Raw genomic sequence first — 26,746 nt, forward strand, 5'->3', positions numbered from 1 at the left:
ACCTCTAATTTGGGACACTAATGACACAACTGTAGTGGGTCTCCTTAGCAGGAGTGATGAGTCAGCATATAGAGGAGAGGTGCAACAGCTAACAGACTGGTGCAGAGTTAACAACCTGTCTCTGAACGTGGACAAAACAAAAGAGATAGTTGTTGACTTCAGGAGGGCATGGAGTAACCACTCTCCGCTGGACATTGATGGCTCTCCTGTAGAGATCGTGAAAAGCACCAAATTTCTTAGTGTAGGCCTGGCGGAGATTCTCACATGGTCTCTCAACACCATCAATAGCCAAGAAAACCCAGCAGCGTCTCTACTTTCTGCATAGGTTGAGGAAAGCACGCCTCCCAACCCTCATCCTCACCACATTCTACAGGTTCATTGGAGTCTCTCTTCCCTTCGTTGCAGACATTTACACTACACACTGCATCCGAAAGGCTAAGAGCATTGTGGAAGACCCCACAAACCCCTCACTCAAACTCTTCTCCCTCCTGCCATCTGGCAGAAGATACCAGAGCATTCGATCTCTCACAACCAGACTCAACAAAGTTTCTTCCGCCGGGCCATTAGGCTCCTTAACACTGTATGATCAGATTCTATTCCATCTGAAACTCTTTGCACGGCTTCAAATTGCTGCTAGAACAATGTTTTATTAATTATCATTCTTTTATTACACTGTCATTTGTATACCACTGTGCCTATTGTCTTGACATGTCAGGAATTACTGTGCTTTCTTGTGTGTTTTGCACTTCTTATGCATTTCACGCCACCCCGTGTATGATTGTGTAGTTTGTGCTGTCTATGTAGCATCTTGGTAGCTGCCTCATTTTTACTGTATCAGTTGTATGTGGTTGAAATGACAAAGCTACTCTTTGTCCCCCCAACCCTAGCCTTCTCTGTTCTCAGGAAAACAACCTGAGCCTATTTAGTCTCTCTTTATAGCTGAAATACTTCAATCCAGGCAATATTCTGTTGAATGGCATACAGTGCTCCAGCAGTAGCCTATTACCTTGTATAACTCCATCATAAACTCCCTTGTATTTAATGTCTCATCTAATAATGTTAAGTATCCCATATCCCTCCTTAATCACCTTTTCTACCTGTTGTTTTCAAGGATCTGTGCACATGCACATCAATGTCTCTCTTATCATCTGTACCCCCTAGGCACCCACCATTCATCGTCACTTTCCTTGCCTTGTTCATCTTTCCAAGATTCATCACTTCACACTTTTCAAGATTCAATTCCAGTTGTTTTTGTTCTGTCTGTCTGAGCAGCCCATCTATATTGTAGTCTAAGGTTTTCCTCCTTGCTATTTACCATGTCACTTAATTTTCATGTCATTTGAGAATTCACTAATCAAACCTCCTACATTTATGTCTAGATCATCAATGTACACTACAAACAGTAAAGGACCTAACACTGAATGCTGTGGTACACACTGGACACAAGCTTCCAGTCACCAAAAGCAATTTTCAACCTCTATCCACTCCCACATCTGAAGTTCTGACATAACATGCACAGCAGACCTATTCTTACCCACTCATGGTACCAATTAGCAGTTTATCTTTCTCTCTGGCCATGATCCATCTCTTTGTTTGCCTAACTGTCTTTCCCCCGGGCTCTGTCTCCACCTATCACTTTCTCCTTTACAAATCCATGATCCCCACCACTCCTGTCTTGAGCATATGTACCACCTTTTCCTATCTACTACTTATTCTGAAGATGGGTCACCGGATCTGAAACATTAATGCTGCTTTTTCTCCACAGTTGCTGCCAGACCTGCTGAATTTTTCCACCATTTTCTATTTTTGTTTCATATTTCCAGCATCCATTTTTTTGTTTTATTTTACTTTAACCATCACCCTCTGTCTCCTGTCACTAAGCCAATTTTAAATTCAATTTGCATAAATTACCCTTGATCCCAAGGACTCTTACCTTCTTGACAAGCTTCCCATGCAAGACCTAAGTAAAATGGTTACTGAAGTCCAGGTAGATGTCATCCACTGTACCCTCTTCCACATATCTAGTCACTTCCTCAAAAAATTCAATCAAACCTGTCAGACATGATCTTCCACCTTTTACTCCAGGTGTATAACTTAAGAGGCACCAGGCACCCCTATCCAATAGGTCATCATCATTCAGTGTGAACCTTGCTAGTGATGGTCAATGGGAAATCATGGAGAAATGATCCTGCCCTCTCATAACATTCATATACTGTATATGTATTTCAAAAAAGAGCTATCAGGTCATTTTTTATCCTCCCTAACGCAGAGTATTATTCACTGGATAACCCATGGATCTGCTGTGTGAGCTCAAACATTACTTTCCTTAAACCTTACATCAGATTTTATTTTATAATTCAAAAATTATTGGATTATCAACCTCTATCAACAGAGAGTAGTTTGGAAAATCAGATGTTATTATATCTAGATATAATTCATCGATGAATTTGAAGCTCTGTTTCATCTCTATAAATGACACCCAATAATGATTAAAATCACATGCTTTATTTCATATTTTCTGCTATATTGATTTGTAAACTATAGCATATCATTGAGATGTAAAACATAATTCCATCAAATATCCTTTCTGAGATGATTTAACTCATCCAAAAATTAAGTTGATACCCTACATTCATTATTCACTAAGTTTTGTGAGCAATAATAAAGTAACACTCATTTGATTTACGAGAAAATCATAATTGCTAAGGAAATGAAACCAGTGATGTCCCAAAGCAACTCCTACTTATTTATTTGAATCATGAATACCAAACAAATACTTATTTTTGCAAAATAGAAATTTACTGTCAATGGTATACATAGAACATATCAATATGAATCAGACTTCACATTTATTTGCCATATCCTTCTATATAGCTGTAACAGCCAATGTTACTGTGATACAATCCTAATTTATACAAGTTTCTACCCCAAAAAGGCTGAAACATTGTTTGAAATAAATACTGCATCAGATGATCAAGTAAAGAATTTGCTGTGATAATGCTATGGCAACACGAAAAATTAACATTTTATTAAAAGTAAAGATAAGCATGTTTTAATGGTAGAATATATTTTATAGTAAGTTTATCTTTTTTGCCTCTTAACACTTATGATATATGTCACTCCTTATTTAAAGTTTCATTCTAATTAATTTCAATGTAACTCAAATTACTGTCACAGATTCAGCTTCCAATATTTTTAGAGGGGAAACCTTCAATCAATGTTGTTTCTTTTATGCATATAATGAATAAACAAATATCGTCAAAATCAAAACTGAAGCAAATCTGAACTCAGTCTAACTGATATTATTTACTTAATATAAAGGAAAGCCATTTGTGTAAATGATCAATATTTCAGCCATGAGTCAAACTAAATGTAAAAACATTTATTTTGAGTTCAAGTATTGAAGTTGCAGCATAGAAGGCCATCCATCCCGTTGTGTCCGTGCTTACACCCAGCAAGAACTACATAGAACCAATGAAGTGTAATTGCATTTCGTTCAAATGAGATGTTTTTCAAACTAGTTGGTTTTGCTTTCTAATTTTAATGAAATCACCGCAGAGTATATTGAAACGTTCAAATTTGTATTCCCGGAATGTAGCAGTGAAAAATCAATAACTGCCAGCACAGCGCAGCTGTCTGATGCAGATCTTTGGGTCAGTTTATGATCAAAAAAATTAATACTATATAATGAATTAAACACTTTGTTTATTCTGAAAAACAATCCGTGTCTGCTGCATCTTTGACAAAAAGTATATGCACCCCAAAATTATTTGAACCCTAAATATTTTCTTTTGAAACGATTCACAATTAAAGTAGCTTACACTCCGCACCTTCCCATATGAATGTGCTTGCAATGCAATCATTGTACTTGCATTTATGTTACAAATGACCGCGGTAAAGGCTGAGCTGACATTCGCATCGCCTGCGAAAAAAAGGGATGAGGAGCTTTTATAATGAATTACAAGGCTTTCCAATTCTCACGTACTCATACAGTCTATAACCCTTAGAAAAAAAGTTATTTTGAAAAAAAAAATCCCCAGTTGATTGTTTGGACGAAGATTAAAAAAAAACAAGTGGGAGGGGGTGGAGGGAGGAGAATTATAATTTGCTGTTTTTCTCTGCCGCTGGATGATAAGCTGTTGGTTTCATTTAGGAAAATGTTTCTTGTAGCAGCAAGTTTCATTGTTTGAGCCATGCCTGACGTCACCAGTTCGTGAACCACATGCATTGAAGCCGAAAAAGTCTCGGTCTCCCTCACAGCTTCTGGTGAATTAACGAATTCTCCCCTTTCTCCTCCCGCCTCAATTAAAAAAAAAGTTTCGAAACGAAAACAAGAACGTTAACAAATAATTCCACCATCTGCCCCCTCCAACTCCCGACGTATCCGGAAGGGAAGTCGATGACATTTGCGGGGCTTAGGTGAGTTGCATTTTTATTTTCGTCTTGTGTATTTTTCTTCTCGGTGTTTGCGGCGGCGATGAAGAAGAATAATTGATGAATATTAGTTGTCGGGGGTGTGTGTTTCTGTGCGGGAGAGGTATCAGTAAAAGATGAGGGAGGGAGGGAGTTGCTGGAGAAAACTCTTGGCTGCTTGGTAACGTCCAGCCGCTCAGACCGAGTCTTGTTCTCCCTTCACTTTGTGTCTCCAACCGTCTCTGTCTTACATGTCGCTTGAATCGGATCCTTTTGTAGTGGGAGAGCGGCCCCAGGAGAAGGACTGTTCCTTTTTGGGGGGAAAAAACCCCACACAAACCCTCCTCAACAAACGCTGGTTTTCTTCTGAGTGATTACTACCCGCACGACACTTAATGTTGACCGTACGGTCTTTCTGGGGAGAGAGAGAGAGAGAGAGGCGCTTTTGTGTATTGTTTTGTTTACCCCCCCCCCCCCCCCCGGTCCCCGGGGCTGCCCACCTTCTGGCTCGTAGTTTATTTTCAAAAATAAACTGAAACAAACAAACAAATAAACGGGCACGGCCAGAGCGGGCCATGGCCGAGCGGCTTCGGGAGGTGGTTTTAAATCTGCAAAGGAGGCTGGCGGAGGCCGTGTCCCGGAAAGGGGGGGTCGGGGCCGGGGTCGGGGCTGGAAGGCGGAAGGCTGCGTCTCTTCCTCTGCCGCTTGTCCCGGACCACCGCCAGTCCCCCTCCACCCCTCTCCCACCTCCCATTGACAGCCCGGCTGTCAGACTAGGCCGGGCTGGGCTGGGCCGGCCTAAACAACACGGCCCCGGCGTCACCCGTCACATCTGCGTCCCATCTCCTCCTCCTCCTCCTCCCCATCAGCACGGAGACACCAACATGGCTCATTCACATCAATTATACCATAACTCCATTTTTTTTTATTGTGTGTACGTTTCATATATTCTGGTGTCCGGCTGCCTCCCTAACAAAAAAAAGTCTTGACTGGGCTGAGGTGTAGATGCTCAGCCGCTCTGGGTGCCCCTGTACCCTGTCCCACCTCCCCCTCCTCGACTCTCTCTTCTCTCCATCTCCCTCCCCTTGTTTTGTATCTCCGCCGCTTCCTTATTCAAGCCGGCTGCAGGCGAGTTGTTGAAATTTATCCCTTTGTGTATATTACAATATCCTCCATTTTTCTTTTCAAAACAACAACCCTTCGCCATTTTGGGTAATGTGTTTAATTTTTGAAGCCTTTTGTTTAGAGGAAGGATTTTATCCCCCCCCTAAGTTAGGCATGGTTTCTGGGACAGTGACGTCATGTAAAGTTTAGTTAGATTTGCCCCCTTGTATTTATGGCTATTTTTAAAATTCTGGTCTTGAAAGGACTTTGTTTTCTTCAACTGATTGTTAGCTTCAATTGAATCAGTTTTTTTTTGCAAAAATGAAACTGTAGTGGAACTTTGTAAAGCTTTATTGTGGGTTTAGGATGACAAATAATACATTTCTGATAGTCAATTTGAGCACTTTGTCAGCTAAAAGTCTGTTCGTGTATATTTTCAAGGAAAGGACTTTTTTTCAATGTTGTACATAGTCTGTTTAAAATGTACAAATATGATTGCTCATTTCACAATCACTGATATTCAGTACATGCAATGAATGTAGTGCCAATAATAATGGAAATATGAATATTTTGCATAAATATGTGATGGTATTTGTGGTTTTGGTTAAAGATCTCATTAAAATGTGGAAAGTATTGACAAATTGCATATTCATTCATATTAATCTCAAGTAACACGTATAAGCAATAGAATGATAATATGTGAAGAACAGTTTTTAAGAGATTCTCAAACTTTCAAGGTTAACGTTTTTTCCTGGGGCCTTTTGTAGTTCTGACATAATGTTTATGATATTACTCTGTCCACACTATTATTTCTAATGACTCTTGCAACTCTGATTATATATTCATTTATATATTACTTTTGAAATACTATGTATATGTTTCCTTTTAAATAAGGTGCTGATTTTAACACAGCTGTATAATCAAAGTTGGTAGTCAGGGAAAAGTTGTAGACCTTCTAAGATATGAATTCGTCTTCAGGTTTTTTGTATTACCTCTGGCTATATTCTCTTGTCAGATCAGCACGAGTTTAAACAAAGTGGTAGTGTTCAATTTTTATGCTTGTGAACAATAGAATTCTCTCTTCATTGTATGAAGTTCTGAGCCGTTTGCCAGAAAATAATAAAAAAAATCAAGTTGGGATACCAGGTGGAAATGCCTGCATTTTAACTTGAAAATATTGTTAGAGCTTTTAAGTGGTTTTGTGGTTTTATGAGCTACCATCTTTTTAAAGTCTTTGTAGTGGGGTATTTAAAGACGTGTAGAAAAACTGCTTCATCGTTTTTATATGTAACTACTATTTTCACAAGGGAATGCACTGTAATAGGATACTTGAATATTAGTAACAAATCCATTCTGTTGGTTACTCTGATCTTTAGTTTTTTTAAAAATGTAAAAGCTCAAACAGCAGATGGCTTTAAATTATACATGCAACAAAGGCCTGCAAGATTTGGCAGATTAAGCAGGGGAAATAAGCAGATCAAAGGAAAATAAAATATTGCTTGCACAATAGTTGCATTTCTTCTAAGAGTTGTTTGAAATTTGTATTGTTGGGTACTTATTCAATATTATTTATACTTTTACTGTTAATAATGTATGATTTGGGTTTGATATGTGGTCATTCCTACTATTATTTGATTATAGTACTGATGTGTAAGATTTTTTGTAATCAAAACCAGTTAGTAAAATAGCCTGAAGTTTATAACTGCATTTCTTGAATCGGCCATATTGCAAACGATATAGTTTTTTAAGGAGCTACTTTAGCAATCAGATGAATTTTGCAGCTGAAGTATGATGTGCACATGCTTTTATTTCATATGCATGCCACATTTCTGCTGATGAAAAAATATCACCTAGCTCCTTTTCCTTGAGTTGTACTTGACATGGGTAAAAATGGATTCTGAAACATTGCATGTTAAACTGAACCAGAAAAATTATTTTGCTGGCGTTGTAAAACCGAGAATTCAACTATAGTTTTGTAGTTATCCAGATGAGTTCTGGTTGTGGTTTTGACAATAGCATAGTACTGTATTAATATACGTTCAGGCTGTGTAAGTATCTATTGGAAATATTTGTGTGAAAATTGCAGCATTAATCATATTGATAATTTATCTTTTGTTGGTAAAATTTTATTAGTGTGCTGTGATTAACAGAAAAAGATACAGGATATCTCTTTGTTTAGCTGTTTTGTTTTGTCAGATGAAATGTGAAGGAGCAGATGTTTTGCCAAACATCCTGATGTGCTTGTTTCCTTATGGGAGTGTATGACTTTTTCTTCTGATACATTGAGTTGACAGCTGCTTGATTTCATGGAGCTGCTAAGAACCCATTAGTGGTGTCATTGAATTGAAACAGAACAGTCACTCCCAGCTTGAATTGTGATTCCAAATGTCTTCAATTGTTGTACATTTGCAGCACAAGATTTTACTATCACGTCTTGATGAACTTGTTTGCAACATACTTGTTTTGCAGTTGAGACAGAAAGGATAAGCACAAGCTTTAGTGTGAATTATAAGACTATAGAAATATCTTTTTAGTACAGAACATTGTACTGTAGGAAATGTCTTTATGGAAAACAGTATTTGTGCAGTGAGTAATTCAAATGTTAATAAGTCCCTTTCAGTTTACTAATCAATATATCCAAGTAGTATGTTATTAATATCCGTGTGTATTTTATTACAGAAATAATTGCATCAGTTCTTTTAGCAATTGCTACTTATGCCTAATAAGATAAAATGTGCTGACAAACGTCATTTTGAGGGATGAAATTGAGGAGTGGAAACTGTCACTCAGAATTTAGGGTGTTGAGGATCACATACCTGAGTTGTCACCTTTATACTTAAATTGTTGCCAATTATTTGTGTGTTTAATAGAAAATAGTTTCAGCCTGAGAGAGTTTGAATACATTGGAAAAGCAGAGCTAACTAAATTCAAATCATTCTTATTGGAATGATTGAAAGTGTATTTTTATGGATTGAAACTGGCTGATATGTGACTGTTACTCCTGAAATCTTCAAAACTGAGATTTCAAAGCTCAGCTAAATGAAATAATCTGATTAATAATGATTGGAGGTGCCGGTGTTGGACTGGGGTGTACAAAGTTTAAAAATCACACAGCGTCTCTTCACCACCTGATGGAGGAGATGTGCTTCGAAAGCTAGTGCTTCCAAATAACCCTCTTGGACTATAACCTGGTGTTGTGTAATTTTTCCAATTAACAAGATGAGGTTTGTGGTGGATTTTGCTGTATTGATGTAACCAATTCAGCAGTTGTTTAGATATGTCTGGTATTAAAAACATGGTCATAAAAAATTCTCAGACTATTGTACTTTTGCCATAAAATAAAATGATTGATGTGAAAGCTACTATATCCTTCAGAACTTTTGGTGATGTGAGCTTAAAGGTTATGCCTGTGTACAAGTTGTTTCCGGCCTCTGCCCTCTGCGATGTCTACTTTGGGAATTCTGGTGATGTAATCCATAAGAGTGAAAAGAAACTGTTGCTTTTCATCTTAGTTTTGTGATGCAGTTCAGGTTTCATGTTAAATTTCTTGACAAGTTTTTAATCTGACTTCCTACATGGATTGATATGACTTGTCCGTATTCTCCATTTTATGACTGACGTTTATTCTTTTGATGTTTAATCCTAGTCTCTTACATGAGGTAAGAAATAGAAGCCAGACTGGGCTGTCAACCCATTGAACATTCTTTGCCATTCAGTAAGATCATGGCAGATTTGATTTTGGCACTTAACTCCCCCCTCCCTGGTTGTTTAATTACTTACCTACCCCATAACCCTTGACTCTCTTGTCAATTAAAATTTGTTGAACTTGTCCTGCTCTTTCTGGAAGTGAATTCTACTAACTGTGTTCTGAGAGAAGAAATTTCTTCTCATCCCAGTCAAAATTTGAGACAGAAAGAACTGTGGATGCTATAAATCAGAAACAAAAATAGAAATTGCTGGAAAAACTCAGGTCTGGCAGCATCTGTGGAGAGAAATCAGTTAATGTTTTGAGTTCTGAGGAAGGGTCACTTGACCCAAAAAGTTAATTCTGATTTCTCTCCACAGATGCTGCCAGACCTGCTGAGCTTTTTCATCAATTTCTATTTTTGTTTTAAATTTGAGACCCCTTATTTTTAACTTGTTCTCTCTCCAGATTCTCTTGAGAGAAAACATCTTAGCTTTAACCTTGTCGATTCCCCTCAGAATCTTGCCCATTTCAATAAAGTCATCTCTCATTCTTCTAAACTAAACTTTCCTCCATTAGGCAGCTTCTTTATTTCCAGAATCGGCCTACGTATTCTGCTTCAAACTGCACCCAGTACAAATGTATCCTGGCTTATATCGTGAAACCAAAACTGTATGCAGTTTTCCAAATGTACTATGTTCGTTCATTCGTTCATTCATTCATTCATTCATTCATTCTCCCTGGAATTTTTCTTGGACCTCAGACTTTTGTAGTTATCAGTATGTGCACCTGCCTCACTGCTTGCTTCTGTGTCTTATTGTAGAGATTGAGACAGTTGCTGAGATGATCATACCTTTTTAAAAAAAGTTATAATTATTGTGATAATTTGTTTTGCCTTGAATAAATTGCACCCATGTGCAGTTTCTGTTTAGTGAATATTATGTATTTATTTTGCAATAATGAAGTATGTTTGCAGCTTTTTTAAAGTTGAGATTAATCTTCTCCATTAAAAAACTCAAATTGCCATCTTTTATAGATTGAGCTGCTCTTTGGTGGCAAACTGAATTTCAGTTCAAGTGTCTGACACTGTTGGCATGTTAAGGTGGCTTACCAGCATTAATTTAAGTAATTTAGTAAACCAGCTCTTCTTGGCTGAAGTAATAATATAATGTTGTCAAAACAAAATGATCTATTCATTTCCTAGTATTGAACTAAATCTAAATAAAAATATTTTTCTTGAAATACTATAATTCAATTGCAAGAACTGCTTAATGTAAGTTTTGAATAATAAAACAAGATATTGATGATTCTGAAATTGATTAGTTAAATGCACAGTCTTTGGTAATTTTACTGTAAACCATTACACTTTACTTTGAACGTTTTTGGATTCATTTTCATAAGGAATCATATAGGGTAACTTAATTTGCTTTAATTTGGATCCAGTGGTTGATTTTTAAAGCAAAATTCCTAGGTTTTATTCTTTGATAGATTGCTGGTAAATCAAAAGAATTGACTGAGAGACATTTGCTTACCTATGAATTTTTTTTCCAAACTGGAAAAATAGAGTCTAGTGTGACAGGAGTGATCTCACTTCTTACAAGGAATAGTTAATGTAGACAGTTCTGCTCAGGCAGCTTGAATAGCAGGCGCAGTAAATTGCATTTGTCTTTTGCTACATATCTTCAGTGGCCTGTAACTGTCCTTGGATCTTCTACAGAAAAATTAAAAATCAAGCAAGTCAGCAGTTCTTGTGGGTACTTTCACTGAACTGAATTTTGAAACAAAAGAAGAAATATCCAGAAAGCAGTGATTGTAATAATGCCAGTATCTGATCACAGCCAGAACTGGCAAATGAAACAGTGTACCTTCACCTCTTTTATCCCCACCATCTGCCCTAACGCTAAGCTTTATATCGATACAAAGCACAAACATTAGATTAGATTTGATTAGATTACTTACAGTGTGGAAACAGGTCCTTCGGCCCAACGAGTCCACACCGACCCGCCGAAGCGTATACCACCCAGACCCATACTCCTACATTTACCCCTTCACCTAACACTACGGGCAATTTAGCATAGCCAATTCACCTAATCTGCACAGTTTTGGATTGTGGGAGGTTGTCATGATCTGTGGGAGTTGGGAATGTGAAACTGCTTTGCTGCTATGTCCAATTCTGATGAAAAAGTGCAATGTCTAGGACCAGTGTCCAGATCATAGACATAAAGTCGACCACCTCTTAAGAGAGGCATCAGGTTAATTATTACTGTGGTATTTTTGTGCAGGCAAAATTGTATTTTTACTTTGTTTTTTTAATTCTTAGCTTTTCTAAAAGCATATACTCATTAATCAAAAGAGCAGGTTTCCTGCTGAGGACAGAGGTTCATAAATATGGCATTTGGTTTGGTGTTAAAAACAGTGCTGACACACTTTTAAAAGGATGGGCATAAATATATCTAAGGTCTTTGTATGCAAACCCTAGAGGTTAATACTGTATAATTCAATGTCCTTTTCCTATTTTGTATGATTGATGTTTTTCTTTAAGAATTTGAAGCAAGATGCAAGTCTTTCCAGTAGGTCATGAATGGCACCTTCTGATTGGTCAAATTGCAAAGAGGGTTTGGGGGAGGTGGGAGGGGAGGTCTTGGAATATTCTGCAGAGATTGCTGATTTTCCCTGAGATCATTGTCATATTGCCTGTGTGGTTATAAGAACATCAGAGTGATTGACGTCTCCCGCTGTGATAATGGGCTGGTGTTTCAAATGCCAGTAGTTCTGCCTGTTTGTACTGCAGATTAATGTTATTTGCACTCTTAACACAACTAACATGTATGACATGAATAAACTACTGAGATTTTGCTACAATAATAATATTGAGACTGTGGGAGGAATGGTCTCATAATTTAACAGTTATAGAAAGCATACTTCATTTGAGGGTTTGTAATGGCTTGTACATCAAAACTGCATTGGGTAGCAATAGTTTTATTGATCATCTTCATTTAAGAATCAAGTCACTTCTGTCACAGAGGCGTTCTTTTCTGCTGTGTAAGCAACATAGCTTCAATTTTCAATTAGAAATGTAGATTAAATGCACAAGGTGGTGAGACAAATAGAAGCACATAGTGAAGCAGAGCACACTATTGTACTTTGTGATCTGCGGAAATATGAAAGTGATTATTTTGAATTTCATTACTTTTATTCTTTGACTGGGTCAGTGGTTTAAAATTTCTCTGTGATGCCTTGTGCAATGACACCTTGGTCTCCATTCTGAATTGCATTGACAACAATTGATAATATTATTACAAATGAAATAACTACCTTTGACCAGGATGCACAAGTAGACCTTTGAAGGTTCAAAAACCAAGGCTCAATTTATAAGCTGAGTATAAAATGTGAGCTACCTGTCTGGATAGTTGATATTTTGAAATGTGGGGGGAAAAAGGCAGTAATTCATATCAAGCTAATATGGCATGGCTTACTGAATTAATTAATTCTATAAAAATAGCTTCAATCAGGGATAGGCAAAACAAAGACCAGCTCAAGAATTCCTGGAGGCCTGTAATTCCTCCATTGATGCCATAAACAAACATGTTGAAATAGATCCCATCTACAGACCATTACAGTACAAAATCAGAAATAGAACCCCCTGCCATGACAGAACCATATAAATTCCTGATGAAGGGCTTGTGCCCGAAACGTCGAATTTCCTGTTCCATAGATGCTGCCTGACCTGCTGCGCTTTAACCAGCAACACATTTTCAGCTCTGACCTCCAGCATCTGCAGACCTCACTTTTTACCCATATAAAATCTGGGCAGATCACAACAACAGCCCTTCATTTAGAAGCTACACAACACTGAAGATGTCACCCAGTAGGGAGACAAAACATTTGCAAAAGAAAACAGGCTCGGTGAACCAACCAACAATTCCAAAATAAATCTTTATCGAGCTAGGCTTGTATCTCAAGATATCCCCTTTTATTGTTTACCATGAGGAATGCAGTTGGAGCTCACTTCACAATAGCTTTTGTGAGGGAAAATGTAGCTGGAAGATTTGCTTTTGCCTCCAGTCAATGGCAGAAATCCTTCGTGGTCCTTGCAGAATATTGTGGCAGAAAATAGTCAAAGTTATCTTAAGAAGCTGTTGGAAAGAAGTTGGGTTCTACTGGCACCCAGGATGAACTACAAGAGCCACATACATGAGATCTGTAAATAAAAGGTGGAAAATTGCATACCTTTACATTGGTCATAGGAAAAATGAATTGATCTTAAATGTTTGTGAAGGTTTGTAGCTCAGGTTGAGATTTCGGGTGTAGGTTCGTTCACTGAGCTGTTGGCTTGATATCCAGACGTTTCGTTACCTGGCTGGGTATCCTCATCAGTGGCGACCTCCAAGTGAAGCGAAACTGTTGTCTCCTGCTTTCTATTTATATCTTTCTCCTGGATGGGATTCCTGGGGTTTGTGGTGATGTCATTTCCTGTTCATTTTCTGAGGGGTTGATAGATGGCATCTAGGTGTATGTCTTTGTTTATGGCGTTGTGGTTGAAGTGCCAGGCTTCTAGGAAATCTCTGGCATGCCTTTGCTTAGTCTGTCCCAGGATAGATGTGTTGTCCCAGTCAAAAAGGTGGCTTTTTTTTATCATCCGTGTGTAGGGCTAGGAGGGAGAGAGGGTCATGTCTTTTTGTGGCTAGCTGGTGTTCATGTATCCTCGTGGCTAACTTTCTTCCTGTTTGTGGCAGTCCTTGCATGGAATTTTGTAGGTGACGTTGGTTTTGTCCATGGGATGTACTGGGTCTTTTAAGTTTGTTAGTTTTTGTTTGAGAGTGTTGATGGGTTTGTGTGCGACTAGGATTCCGAGGGGTCTTAGTAGTCTGGCTGTCATTTCTGGGACAACACATCTATCCTGGGACAGGCTAAGCAAAGCCATGCCAGAGAATTCCTAGGGGCCTGGCACTCCAACCACAACGCCATAAACAAACACACAGACCTAGATGCCATCTATCAATCCCTCAGAAAACGAACAGGAAATGACATCACCACAAACCCCAGGAACCCCAACCAGAAGAAAGATATAAATAGGAAGCAGGAGACAACAGCTTCGCCTCACTTGGAGGTCGCCACTGATGATACCTAGCCAGGTAACGAAACGTCTGGATATCACACCTACAGCTCAGCGAGGAAACCTACACCCTTAATCTTAAATATTTAATAACTCAATGGAACACTTGGGAGAAAAAATAAAAATTGATCTGAGTTTATAATGCAACTTTTTATAAGCCGTAATGTTAAGTCAATGGTGCTTGCTTTGCTTTCTGTATTTTTAAACAGGAATAAAATCATTTATTTTCTTAAAAAGAAATCTTGTGGCATGTCAGTTAATTGCTGTGTTCATATTTATTCTTTAAATGTTGATGGTCCCTAAAAGGATAGTAACAGATGTCATTTATTTGCAGGTGGCTTTTTATCTTGTTAATTAAATGGAATATGAATGTATACTAATGAGTTGTATGCTTTACAAAGGCCACCAGGATGTCTGACCTTGTACAGTATTGTTCATCCACAACTTCATCCTTTTTCATTCAGCAGTTATCGTTGACTCTCCTGCTCCTTAGATGCTGCCTGACCTATTGTTCAATTCTGTCTCCAACATCTGCAGTCCTCACTTGCTTCTCATGAACATGCAGACAACTTGATTTTTTAGTTTGCTTTTCTGCTTAAAAATTGCCACTGACTTGAATTTTGTCCCAATGGCCATGCAGGTTAGTACCACTGTGAATCATACCTTCTCATGACCTGTGGTTTTTCTTTGGAGCCAATGGTTTTCATTTAAAAGCTTTCCAATCACTAGTTTGGTTGCTGATTCGAGTGTTTGATCAATGTTGGCAATGTGGTTTAAGGGCTCCACATGTTTTTGCTGCTAACAGTAGATGAATTGTTGGAAACTAGTGATTTTTGGCATCAATATTTTGGTCTTCTCCAAGTAAATTGGTTCTCTACTGCAACATCAAACATTTTTATTCCATGAAGCAGGAGTGTTAATTATGTGTAGTGCACTTCTGATGACAATGTAACCTTTCTGATTTAATCCATTCTGTTGTGAAGTTGGTAGAGTACTTGTAGATTGGGAGACAGGAAGTTAGAATTTGGTGTTTGTGAAATGCTGGGCTGGGGGATGCATTGTATGATCCCTTTTAAAAGATCATGTGTTTTTCCTGTGCTTAGAGATTTAAAATGGCTGTCTGTGAGTTTGCAAGTACGCAGAGATTACTTGAATTGAAACATTTGTATTGAAAGGCTGTACAGTTAGCAGGCCCAGCAGCAGTGTTTTTACCAAAACAACAGGCTTTTGAAATTAGCCAACTAATTTGAATCAGGCACTTAGATCCCAAAAATTTAAGTCTGATGATTTTGACAACATAGGATCAATCCCATTGTAATAAAAATTGATATGTTATCACAGGTATAAAAGAAGGTGGCAGTTGGACAAAGACCCCAGAGCTAGCTGCTATCCACCAGAGCTAATGGCCCTTAGTTCTCTAGAGAGAATTGCTGGCTGTCACATCATCTTAGAGAAAGCACTATCTGAATAGCAATGGTATCAATGGCACAACTAGTTAATATTCCTGATAGAAGAATTGACAGAGAAGGCACAGAACGTTTCGTAAGACATGTAACCTGGCTGTAATTTCAAGAGACTAAATTCTACTTTTTTCAAATAAGCAGGATTTGTATTTATTGGAACAGCATACCATTTGAATCTTGCTTTATTTGGGGATAGTTAGTTATTTGGTTTGTCAATAGTTTAGTTAGTTTGTTCACTATTATGGAGTTAGATAAATAAATTGTTACTTGTTGATTTTAAAGTGTCAGGGGTTTATTTTATATAACCACTAGAAATTGCTGAAAAGCAGTTTATACCATTTTTCACACTGCTTTTGCAGATTATGGGGCGAGGTGCTCCTCTTTGGGTGTTTCGGTTTTAGTTCTCAGAGGGGGTCAACCTCCGCTTTATAACAAATCCAATACCATCTTCTCAGTAAGGCCAGTTCCTCCTACATACTCTTGTGGCATCTTTGTTCTTGGCGGTATCTTTAGAGTGGAGTCCTCCTTTCAGTCTTGCATTATGTTTTAATTGATGGCAAATTCAATTGCTACATGGTAATTTCAGTAGTTCTTCACTTAAAATTGTGGTTGCTTTCCTGAAAATCACAACTTTTAAGTGGAGCATAATTTCTTATAGGAATCAATGTCAGAACCAGAGTTAGGTTCCTGTGGACATTTCTTGCCCAGAAAAAAAAATGTTCAAGTTGAAATATTCTTCCCCACATGTGCATCATTGTGCATACCTCACTGAAATAACTTGTAAAATAAAATAAATCATTGAGCATAACAAAAATACTTCGTCACTGAAGTCTCTGTCCTAAGGGTACACCTTGTATTTTTCAATAAACTATTCCTGGAGACAGGACAAACAGTTTTACAGTACCTGTGTACAGTAGCAACACTATAGATTTCAATGATTTCTGTGTTTTACTCTCAGCCAATCCTGAAACCTCAATACCAAAAACCGTTTGAGTCTGGAAATGGGCCTTATTTCTTAGAGATCAACAGTATGGACTTTCTTGTGAAATAACACGGATTGCTTTGGATACTGTTCAAATCTTTCTTCTACAGAACCTTTGCACTGGGATCTGTTTAAAAAGTTGGAATTGCCTTGATTGCATGCATCTTTCTGCACAATTATGTCATCAGGATGAATGATCTGATGCCTGATGATTCCTGGTAGCACAAAATGCATGCATATGATAAGGATGGAAAGGAAGCAAAAACTAGTGTTAACTCAAAACATTGTTGCCATGATGATGATGATCAAGAAATGTGCGTGTAATAAAGTGACATTCAGGTGGCGTGACTTAATGGGAATTTGTATTTGACAAGTCAGCAAATATATTGAAACCAGCTTCGTACTACTTTTGTTGGAAGACTTTTTTCCTCCTTTGTTGTTCACTACATTTGTGAGGGAATATCTTAAACTATTGTGTGTTGTGGTAATACAACTTATACTTGCTTGATCCCTTGCATCAAATTATAAATGCTGGTAATTAAAAATCACAAAAAAAAATTAGGCTGACTACAAAAGCAGATACATTTGGTTCTGCTATAATGCAGGTTTCTTCAACATGAATTGTCTTTAATGCGATTGAAGATTTTAGAACACCAACTTTCCTTATGTGTATTGGGTACAGTGCAATAGTCCCATTAGTTTAAATAGTGCGGCTATTGCACGATTTTCTTATAATGTGAGATCGCATGAGAATGGAACTTTTGCTTTATGTCAGAATTGACTGTATAGGATGGTGCTGCTGAAAATGAGCATTGTCTTATATATGGTAATAGAAAACCGTGATTTTGGGGCTTGGAAAATTAGGTCTTAATACTCTAGTTAGATTTATTTGCCTAATATGTGGTTTATCTTAAGTGTATCTGTTAAGATTAATTTGTACATAATTGCCCTTCTGAAATCATTCAGTGGGGACAGGCAACAGATCAATTCTACATTCAAATGTTGAATGTACTGCAATTCTCGCCATATTTAAGTTGTGTACAGAATAAGAGTGATGTAGGGCAACGTATGGCAGTTGCATATGTGAATTAAAATGGACAGATGTGATTCCAGAATAAGAGTACCGGTGAAGAATTGTTTGTTTAACTGTTTACTTAGTAGTTTGCCTGGAGCTGCAACATTTCAACAAGTAATTTTGTTCAGGGCTATGAGTTATTTCAATGCAACACATTACATAAGTTTTGTTAATCACCATTGTAATCTACAAACACTCATTTTTATCTCAAACAAGGGAGAGGCCTAACAAACTTTTTTTTTATTAGTAATCCTGAACAATCATATGAATTCATACTTGAATAATTATTTCTTTGGTGCCATATATAGCAATTTGCTAAATCAGTTTCCGTTTTAACAATGTAGCTGTTTCTTTTTCAGTTTTCCATTCCACTTGAATATTTAGATATTACACAGTGGGGATTTTTTTGAGGAAAAACCATTCTATTCACTTGGACTGGAGAGTGAATATTGCTATTTGAAATACTAAAGTACCACAAATGTCATAGTTTGTATAAGGAAACAAGTTTAAACATAGTACTTCCCGTCATGAAAATTCATGTTTGTTGCAGAACTGTGGAAACCGAGCTGAGGACTTGCTGATTAAATTGTAACTTCTTTTCGATGTTATTGAAATTGGAAATTGAATGCTTATTTTCCTTGGGTAAAGGTGCAGATGTTACCATATTTATGTATTATTTGGAGTTCTTTTTTGACGTTTTGGCAGTTTAGCTTTAATAAGTATTACAAACAGATTATTTCAAACAGACTGATGAAATTTTCAATATATTTCTATGACTCTATGACTCCAGTATGATGGAACAGTTAATGTATGGATAAATGTATAAATCTTCTGTTATTCCTGATTCTTGTCTTTAGTTTACATAATAGGTCATGTTGCGGCTGTACAGGACATTGGTTAGGCCACTTTTGGAATATTGCGTGCAAATCTGGTCTCCTTCCTATTGAAAAGGTTCAGAAAAGATTTACAAGGATGTTGCCAGGGTTAGAAGATAGGGAGAGGTTGAAAAGGCTGGGGCTGTTTTCCCTGGAGAGTCGAAGGCTGAGGGGTGCCTTTATAGAAGTTTTATAAAATCGTGAGGGGCATGGATAGAGTAAATAGACAAAGTCTCTTCCCTGAGGTGGGAGAGTCCAGAACTAGAGGGCATAGGTTTAGTGTGAGAGGGAAAAGATATAAAAGAGACCTAAGGGGCAACTTTTTCACACAGAGGGTGCAACATGTATGGAATGAGCTGCCAGAGGAAGTGGTGGAGGCTGGTACAATTGCAACATTTAAAAGGCATTTGGATGGGTATATGAATAGGAAGGGTTTGGAGGGATACGGGCCGGGTGCTGGCAGGTGGGACTAGATTGGGTTAGGATATCTGGTTGGCATGGACGAGGTGGATTGAAGGATTGGTTTCCATGCTGTACATCTCTATTCTGGATTAATGGTGCTGGAAAAGCACAGCAGTTCAGGCAGCATCTGAGGGGTAGTACATCTCTATGTCCATCATAACATGATAATACTATGCTACATGTTAAGCTAATTAAGAATAAGATGATTAAACTGTGCCTTTTAATATTAAAATTTGGTTATCGACATGTCTGTCCATAATTGTTTTGAGTAGAATTTGATATGTGATCTTTAGTAAACGGTTAATCTTTGAACCACTGATGAACTAAAGTTGCATTTCTTTGTAGGTGAATTCAATGCATTTAGTCAAACAGTCATAGAGATGTACAGCACAGAAACAGAGCCTTTGGTCCAACTCATCCATGCTGACCAGATATCTTACATTAATCTAGTCCAATTTGCCAGCACTTGCCCTATATCTCTCTAAGCCCTTCCTATTCATATGCCCATCCAGATGCCTTTTAAATGTTGTAATTGTACCAGCCTCCACCACTTCCTCTGGAAGCTCATTCCAGACACGCACCACCCTCTGCCTGAAAAAGTTGTTCCTTAGGCCCTTTTGAATCTTTCCTCTCTCACCTTAAACTTATGCCCTCTAATTTTGGATTCCCTTATCCCAAGGAAAAGATCTTTTGTCTACTTACCCTAGCCATGCCCCTCCTTTCAAAAGTCCCTTTCTACTTTAGGACAGTAGAATGTCATCTTGCTGTTTCTTCTGTCTAACTAGATTAAGCCAAATGCAGCTGGGAGAGGGGGAGAGGAATAATGGCTACAATTCAGGCGTTTTTATACTATTTCAGTCTTTTTAAGCTACCTACAAGTTTTTGTAATTATAAAAAAACAAGTTCCTAAATAAACTTGCAGTTTTAGTATTTTTGATTTCAATGTTTAAGAGTTACTAATTGTGACTTTCAGTTTGAAATGATTTTTATGATTTTTTAAGAAGTGCTGTGCAAGAATCAAACATTTCTTATTTCAGTGCATGATTACAAGGAGGTTCAAATCAAAAATGCTCTAATGCTGGAAGTCAGACACTTGCAAAAACATGCAAATGAGAGGCAGTGTATTTTTAGAGTACTTTTCAAGGTGGATACTAAATGACTTCCTATGTCCAGTATTGAAAGTATAGGGTCAGCCTTAACTTGACCCGAGTCAGATGACCATGGTTTCAAGTTCCATTCTCGCCCGTGAACTAATGAATCTCGTGTGGTACCAATAGATTGTATTTTTGGGAGATGAAGTCTTTCTGGTGAGGCTTTGTTCGTTCTCTTTGGTGGCCTGGTGGAATGTTTCACGCATATCTTCTGATACCTTGGCCAATATTTTATCCTCAACCCAGATCATGAAAACAGATTGTTTGGTCATTTAATCTCATCCTTGTTTCTTTGGGATCCATCTTTGGGATGATGCATTGGACAAATTGACTGCTTTGTTTTCTACCAATACAACATTGACTGCACTTCAGTAACAATGAATTACTTTTGAAGGGCTGTGAGATGTCCTGAGGTTGTGAATGTAATGATGTGAAGGTAAATTTGTTTTTATAAGGCAAATATTGTTGGCTTTTTACCTTTTTTTTTAAAAATAGCTGGTATAAGTGACGTTTATGCAATTGCTGACACAAGCCCCTTCTAAGGTTTGGTCACCCATTTCAATTGCTGATAGCCTGCTGATGCAGCAAAAACTGATGCTTGTAATTGCAATTATAAATTGATCACACTTTATGATTACAGTTGGTGTGAATATCTCCTGCAGCTAAGGTATAATTATAGAATATTTGTTTGTGATGAAATCCTAAAGAATTTATATAGATTTTGGAGTCAGATATTTTACTTCCTTGTAATGTTATCAAAGATTATGTGCATCTTGCTGAGTAAGACTATGATTCCAAGTTTCTCTTGCTGAGAAGTGAGGTGGAAATTGTGGAGAAAGGAAGATGTCAGAATGATGCTTCTGGTGCCAAAAGCTTGGTATATCCTTACTGGACATAAATCTATTACTGCATGGCATCAAGGTGAATGCAGCTCAAGGTAGATTGTGAATTGACTGTGCCATCTGTGTATCTTCCTGCAATCTGAAACTTTCCTCCTTGCTATTAACCACCTGGCTAACTTTTGTATCAAACTGCAACCCTTTTTATTTTGTCCCTTACATTTTCATCTAATTAAGTAACACAAACTGCAAAGAACAGGGAATGGACTGAGCACTGAACTATGCAGAACACCACTGGTAATAGTTACAAATGTGTTGCTGGTCAAAGCACAGCAGGCCAGGCAGCATCTCAGGAATAGAGAATTCTCTATTCCTGAGATGCTGCCTGGCCTGCTGTGCTTTGACCAGCAACACATTTGCAGCTGTGATCTCCAGCATCTGCAGACCTCATTTTTTACTGGTAATAGTTACTCAATGGTGGAAAAGTAGGTCAACTATGCTTTCTGCTTCCTTCATTCAGCTAGTTTTTGATCCAATTCACCAGTTGTTTTGGAAGCCAAAGGCTTTTACCTTTTTCACAAGCCTTCTGGTGAGACTTTTCTCAGAAGTCTTCCTAAAATCCATGTAAACTGTAACCTTCACTCTGCCCTCATTAAACTTATCTGTCACCTCACTTGGGTTAGTCGGATATGATTTTCTTTTAAATCCATGGTGACTTTCCTTGACTAACTATGTCTTACTAAATTAAGATTTATATCATACCTCAGAATTCATTGCAATAATTTGCTCACAATTGAAATTTAACTAACTGCCATATAATTACTCAGATCACTCCTTCCTTCTCCATGATACACAATGGGTACAACATCGGCAGGTCTCTAGACATCTAGCAGCATACTTGTAGCAAGGGAGAATTGAACCACAGGCCACAATCAGTGAAGATTGGGGACAATATTTAATCGTCACTAACATTCAACACCGGAACCCCCTACGGTATGTACTCAGCCCCCTACTGTACTGACTGTATACACATGACTGCGTCACCAAATACCAGACTAATGCCATTTACAGGTTCGCTGATGACACCACACGGTCGGTCGAATCTCAGATGGTGACAAAACAGACTAAGACAGGAGGTGGAAGACTTGGAAAAATGGTGCACTGAGAACAAGCTAGCTCTCAATGCCAGCAAAACCAAGGAACTCATTATTGACTTCCAGCGGGATGTTACTCCTGCTCCCCCTATGCATTAACAGCACAGAGGGGGAATGAGTGGAGAGTGTCAAGCTCCTGGGAGTGGTCATCCATAACAGGCTTTTTTGGACTCTTCATGTGGATGCACTGGTTACAAAGGCCCAACAATGTTGTCTCCTCTTCCAAGCAGCTGAGGAAATTAGGCATGATGGCGAATACCCTCGCCAACTTTTATAGGTGCGCCATTGAGAGCATTCTGTCTCGATGTATCACTACCTGGTATGGCAACTGTACCATTCAAGATTGGAGACGGTTACAGAGAGTGATGAACTCGGTCCGGACAATCACAAAGGCCAACCTCCCATCTATAGAATCCATGTACCGCTGTCCAAGAAAAGCCGCCAGCATTCTCAAAGATCCATCCTATCCTGGCAATAATTTTCTACAACCTCTACCATCCAGGCGAGTGTACAGAAGCCTGAACACACACAACCAGCTGGTTTCGCAACAGTTTCTACCCTCCTGTTGTTAGAATTCTGAATGGACTTGCAAATTCTTAACACTCACCTGTACCTGTGTTTTTGTTTTTGATGCTGTTTACCTATTATTTACTTATCTATGCTACTTGACTATGTTATCTGCCTGTATTGCTCGCAAGACAAAGCTTTTCAGTGTGCCTCGGTACACATGATAATAAATTCAATTCATTCAATTGAAATATAATGGTCAGATTTTCTCCCTTGTTTCTGAATAACAATGTATCTAATCTGAATCTAGAGATTTTAACTACTTTAAAAGATGTCAAATCTCTTAATTATTTTCACACGTTGTTACTCTCATTCAATATTTTACGTTCTTCCTTTGTAATTGTAGTGTCATCATCAGCTTGCTCTTTTGTGAAGTCAGCAACATAATATTTATTCAGTACTTTGCCCAAATTATCCACCTCTACAAATGAGTTACTATTTTGATCCCAATTAGGCTGTGCTTTTTTCTTAGTTATCCTCTTACTCTTTGTATGCTACAGAACATCTTTAGATTTTCATTAGTTTACTTATTTGTGTTTTTTCATGCTTTCACTTGATTAGTACATTTTCTTTGTTCGCTTTCATGCATTCTGCAGTTTTAAGCTCTCTCAACCTTTTTTTTGTCTCATTTTACCCTCTGCTTCTGGATTTGACTATTCAACCCTTCCCTTTAGTAAAACATATTTGCTCTGAATGCCTTAAATCTCCTTTTTGAATGTCTCCCATTGCTGTGATACTAATTTACCTTAATGTAGCAATTTCTAGTCCATTTTTGCTAAGTCGTTTCTCAGCATAGTAAACTTAGCCTTCCCATATCTCTGCCAAATCCAACTGAATTCTATCACTGCCACAGAAGTAGCCTCATATTGATATTCCTTCCACTTTGTTCAGGTTCATTCTCTCAAACTAGATCCAAAATTGCCCTACCTCTTGTAGAGTTCTGAGTTGTGAAGAAGGGTCACTTGCCTCGAAACGTTAACTCAGATTTTTCTTCATGGGTGCTGCCTGACCAGAACTTTTCCAGAAATTTCTGTTTCTGATTTCTAGATCTGTTGTTCTTTCTGTTTTTTTTTTTGCTTGCCCTTTGTTGGGCTTTTCACATAGTAGCTCAAACTTCTGCGAAATACAGTTTAGGATTTCTGTGTCCTCTATTGTTTACACTGTTTCCATTCACCATTTCTATGGTCTACCATTGATTTGGTTGTAATAATAAATAAATCTTTATGTGCCGTATTAGATACATTTCATTGTAGCAAAGTTAGGGAACTTTGCTTTCTTTCCAACACCTCACCCCCCCCCCCCCCCCTCACATGATTAACCTAGTAGGATGTTCAAAATATCCTGTTCAGTGCAAAAAGTTACCTCTGAAATATAAAAAGAAATCTTGGCACCAAATAATCAGAGCTGTCAGAATCTATCTTCCAACCCAGATCAGACAAAAAGCTGACCAATTATTTTGCTTGGATTTTTCAGCTTAGCCATCCTATGCAAACTCCACCACAACAGAAGTAATGCAGCAAACCAGCCAAGGATCATAAATAAAGGTTGAAATTTTGGCAGCTACAGAGAAAAGTTAAATGGGTGATCGGGGGTGTGTGGGGGCAGGTGAAGATGTCGTGATACATCCAATTGAGTGTCCATTGGAGTAGATACTGGAGGGCCCCGGTTCAGGTCACTATGGATTGTTAGGTGGTTACCTAGTTAATTATTAATGCAAGTAAGTTGGAATCTGCTGAAGTCTCTTGAGTTGGACTTGGAGACATTTTCAGAGAGGTTCAGATACTGGGTAATTTAAATTTCCTGGGCAGTTACTGCATGGTCAGTGCATTGTGATGTCCACCAGTATCTGATGTGCATCTTCCAGGGTAAGTCGTGTCTTCTGATGATCTGGAGACTGGAAGATCTGGATAACAGGGTCATCTTTTGGCAGACAAAGAAGCCATTCAGTTGATCGAATGTTTGCCAGCTCTCCTCTGAACAATCCAGTCAGTGTCATATGCCTGCTCGATCCCTATTCTCTACAAATTTATTTCCTTCTGTCTTTTTGAAATCATTATGTCAATTTCCATCACTGATGGGCAGTGCATTTCTGATCTTTCCTGCTTCTTGTGTCTTTTTTCAAAAAAGACTTCCTCCAATTCCCCTTCATCTCTCTCTTGTCCAGAATCTTAAATGTGTCCCCTAGTCCTTGTACCTTTTGCTAATGGGAAGAATTCTTCCCTGTCTACCTTTTATCTTGCCAGTCATAATATTGTACATCTTTATCAAGTCTCTTCTCTCTCTCTCTCTCTCTCTTTTGCGTTGGCTTTTCCAACCTAAGTTTGGTACTCTACTCCATTTCCCCTCCATCAAATTACTTAAAACTCTTTCGTATTCTTTTCAAGGGTCCTTGCATTTTTCCTAAAATATGTTGACCAGAACTGGGTGTAATAGTCTAGTTGGGCCTAACAAAGAATGCTTACAAGGGTTTAATTTCTTTGATTTTGTTCTCTGTTTCTCTACTTCTGAAGTCCAGTAGCCCATATATTTTGCTAACCACTCTTTTGATATGTTCTGCCACCTTTAAAGATTGATGCATGTTCACCTGGGGAGCCCTCTATACTTGCACACTGTTTAAAATTGTGCCATTAAGTCTAGATTGTTTCTCATGATCCCTTTTGTCAAAATGCACCACCTCACATTTCTCTGTTGAATTCCATCTCGTGCTCATTTGTCCTTATTTTGCTCTGCTATCCATGTCCCATTGCAGATGACTTTTATCATCCTTGCAGATTTTCATTCCTCCAAGTTGGGTATTATTTTCAAATGTTATCTTTTTCCAACATTTAAGTTAAGTGTTTATAGCAAAAATTATCCTTGGAGAAGTATCTTTTCTCTACCACCTCTCCTTAATTTGAAAAATAACCATGTATTGTGATTCACTGCTTTTTGTCCCTAAGTCAATGTTTTGGTCAGCTGAATTCTGACTCTTCTATTCCATAAGACTCTCTGTAATTGAACAGCCTTTCTTGTACTCTATTCAACAACATCCTTTTTAATTTGATTTGATTTAGTATTGTAACATTTACTGAGTTACAGTGAAAAGTATTTTTTGTGTGCTAATCAGACAAATCATACCTAACTTAAGTACCCCTCAGGGTAATAAAACAGAATGCAGTATAGCGACAGAGAAGGTGCAGAGAAAGATGAATTCTAATATATGAAAGGTCTCTTCATATGTCTGATAACAGCAGGGAAGAAGCTGTTTTTAATCTGTTGCTACTTGTTTTCAAACTTATACATCTTCTGCCTGATGAAATACGTTGGAAGAGAGTATTACTAGGGTGGAAGGGGTCTTTGGTTATGTTGGCTGCTTTCCAAGTGCAGGAGGAAGTGTAGACCGAGATCCAGTGCATTCCGATCATCAGCCTTATTTGTTACTTCATCAAAAAAATTCACTTAATCAAATATGATCTACCTTTTACAAATCCAAACTAGCTCTCCTTAATTAACTGAAACATGTACAAGGGTCTGTTGATTTTTGTTCCCCCGAATATAGATTCCAGCATCTCCTCTACCACTAATGTTAAGTAGACTAGCCTTTAGTTGCCCCTTGAATTACACCTTTGAATTAAAGTCACCACCTCTCCATTCTTCTAACTTTTCCCTGAGAGTTGTGAAGATTGAAAGTTCAGATAGGTTTTTTTGATATCTCCACCCACTTGCTTTAGAAACCTGGGATGTAAGCCATTCAAACCAGGTGATTATCTACTTTCCATACTTTGTTTTCCACTTTGCCCTCACCTTTGTATGCTTACAAATTTATTCTTTTCTGTAACCACTTGATATGGCTCCACATGTCCCAGGAACCTCTCAAATCT

At 37.9% G+C, this 26,746-nt stretch overlaps 1 protein-coding gene across 7 annotated transcripts in view; it reads left to right on the plus strand.

The window, feature by feature from the left end:
* Positions 1-4,170: 4,170 nt before the first annotated feature.
* The window catches only part of baz2ba (bromodomain adjacent to zinc finger domain, 2Ba), a 369,151-nt gene continuing 346,575 nt past the window's right edge, over positions 4,171-26,746 (plus strand). For 6 of the 7 annotated variants that reach the window (XM_060827214.1, XM_060827207.1, XM_060827211.1 and 3 more), the window contains exon 1: positions 4,171-4,419. The gene's annotated coding sequence lies outside the window, so the exon portion shown is untranslated. The remainder of the gene's footprint in view (positions 4,420-26,746) is intronic. The other variant, XM_060827213.1, reaches the window with a different exon arrangement.

The sequence above is a fragment of the Hemiscyllium ocellatum genome, chromosome 7, assembly GCF_020745735.1.
Source record: "Hemiscyllium ocellatum isolate sHemOce1 chromosome 7, sHemOce1.pat.X.cur, whole genome shotgun sequence".
NCBI classification, from domain to species: Eukaryota; Metazoa; Chordata; class Chondrichthyes; order Orectolobiformes; family Hemiscylliidae; genus Hemiscyllium; species Hemiscyllium ocellatum.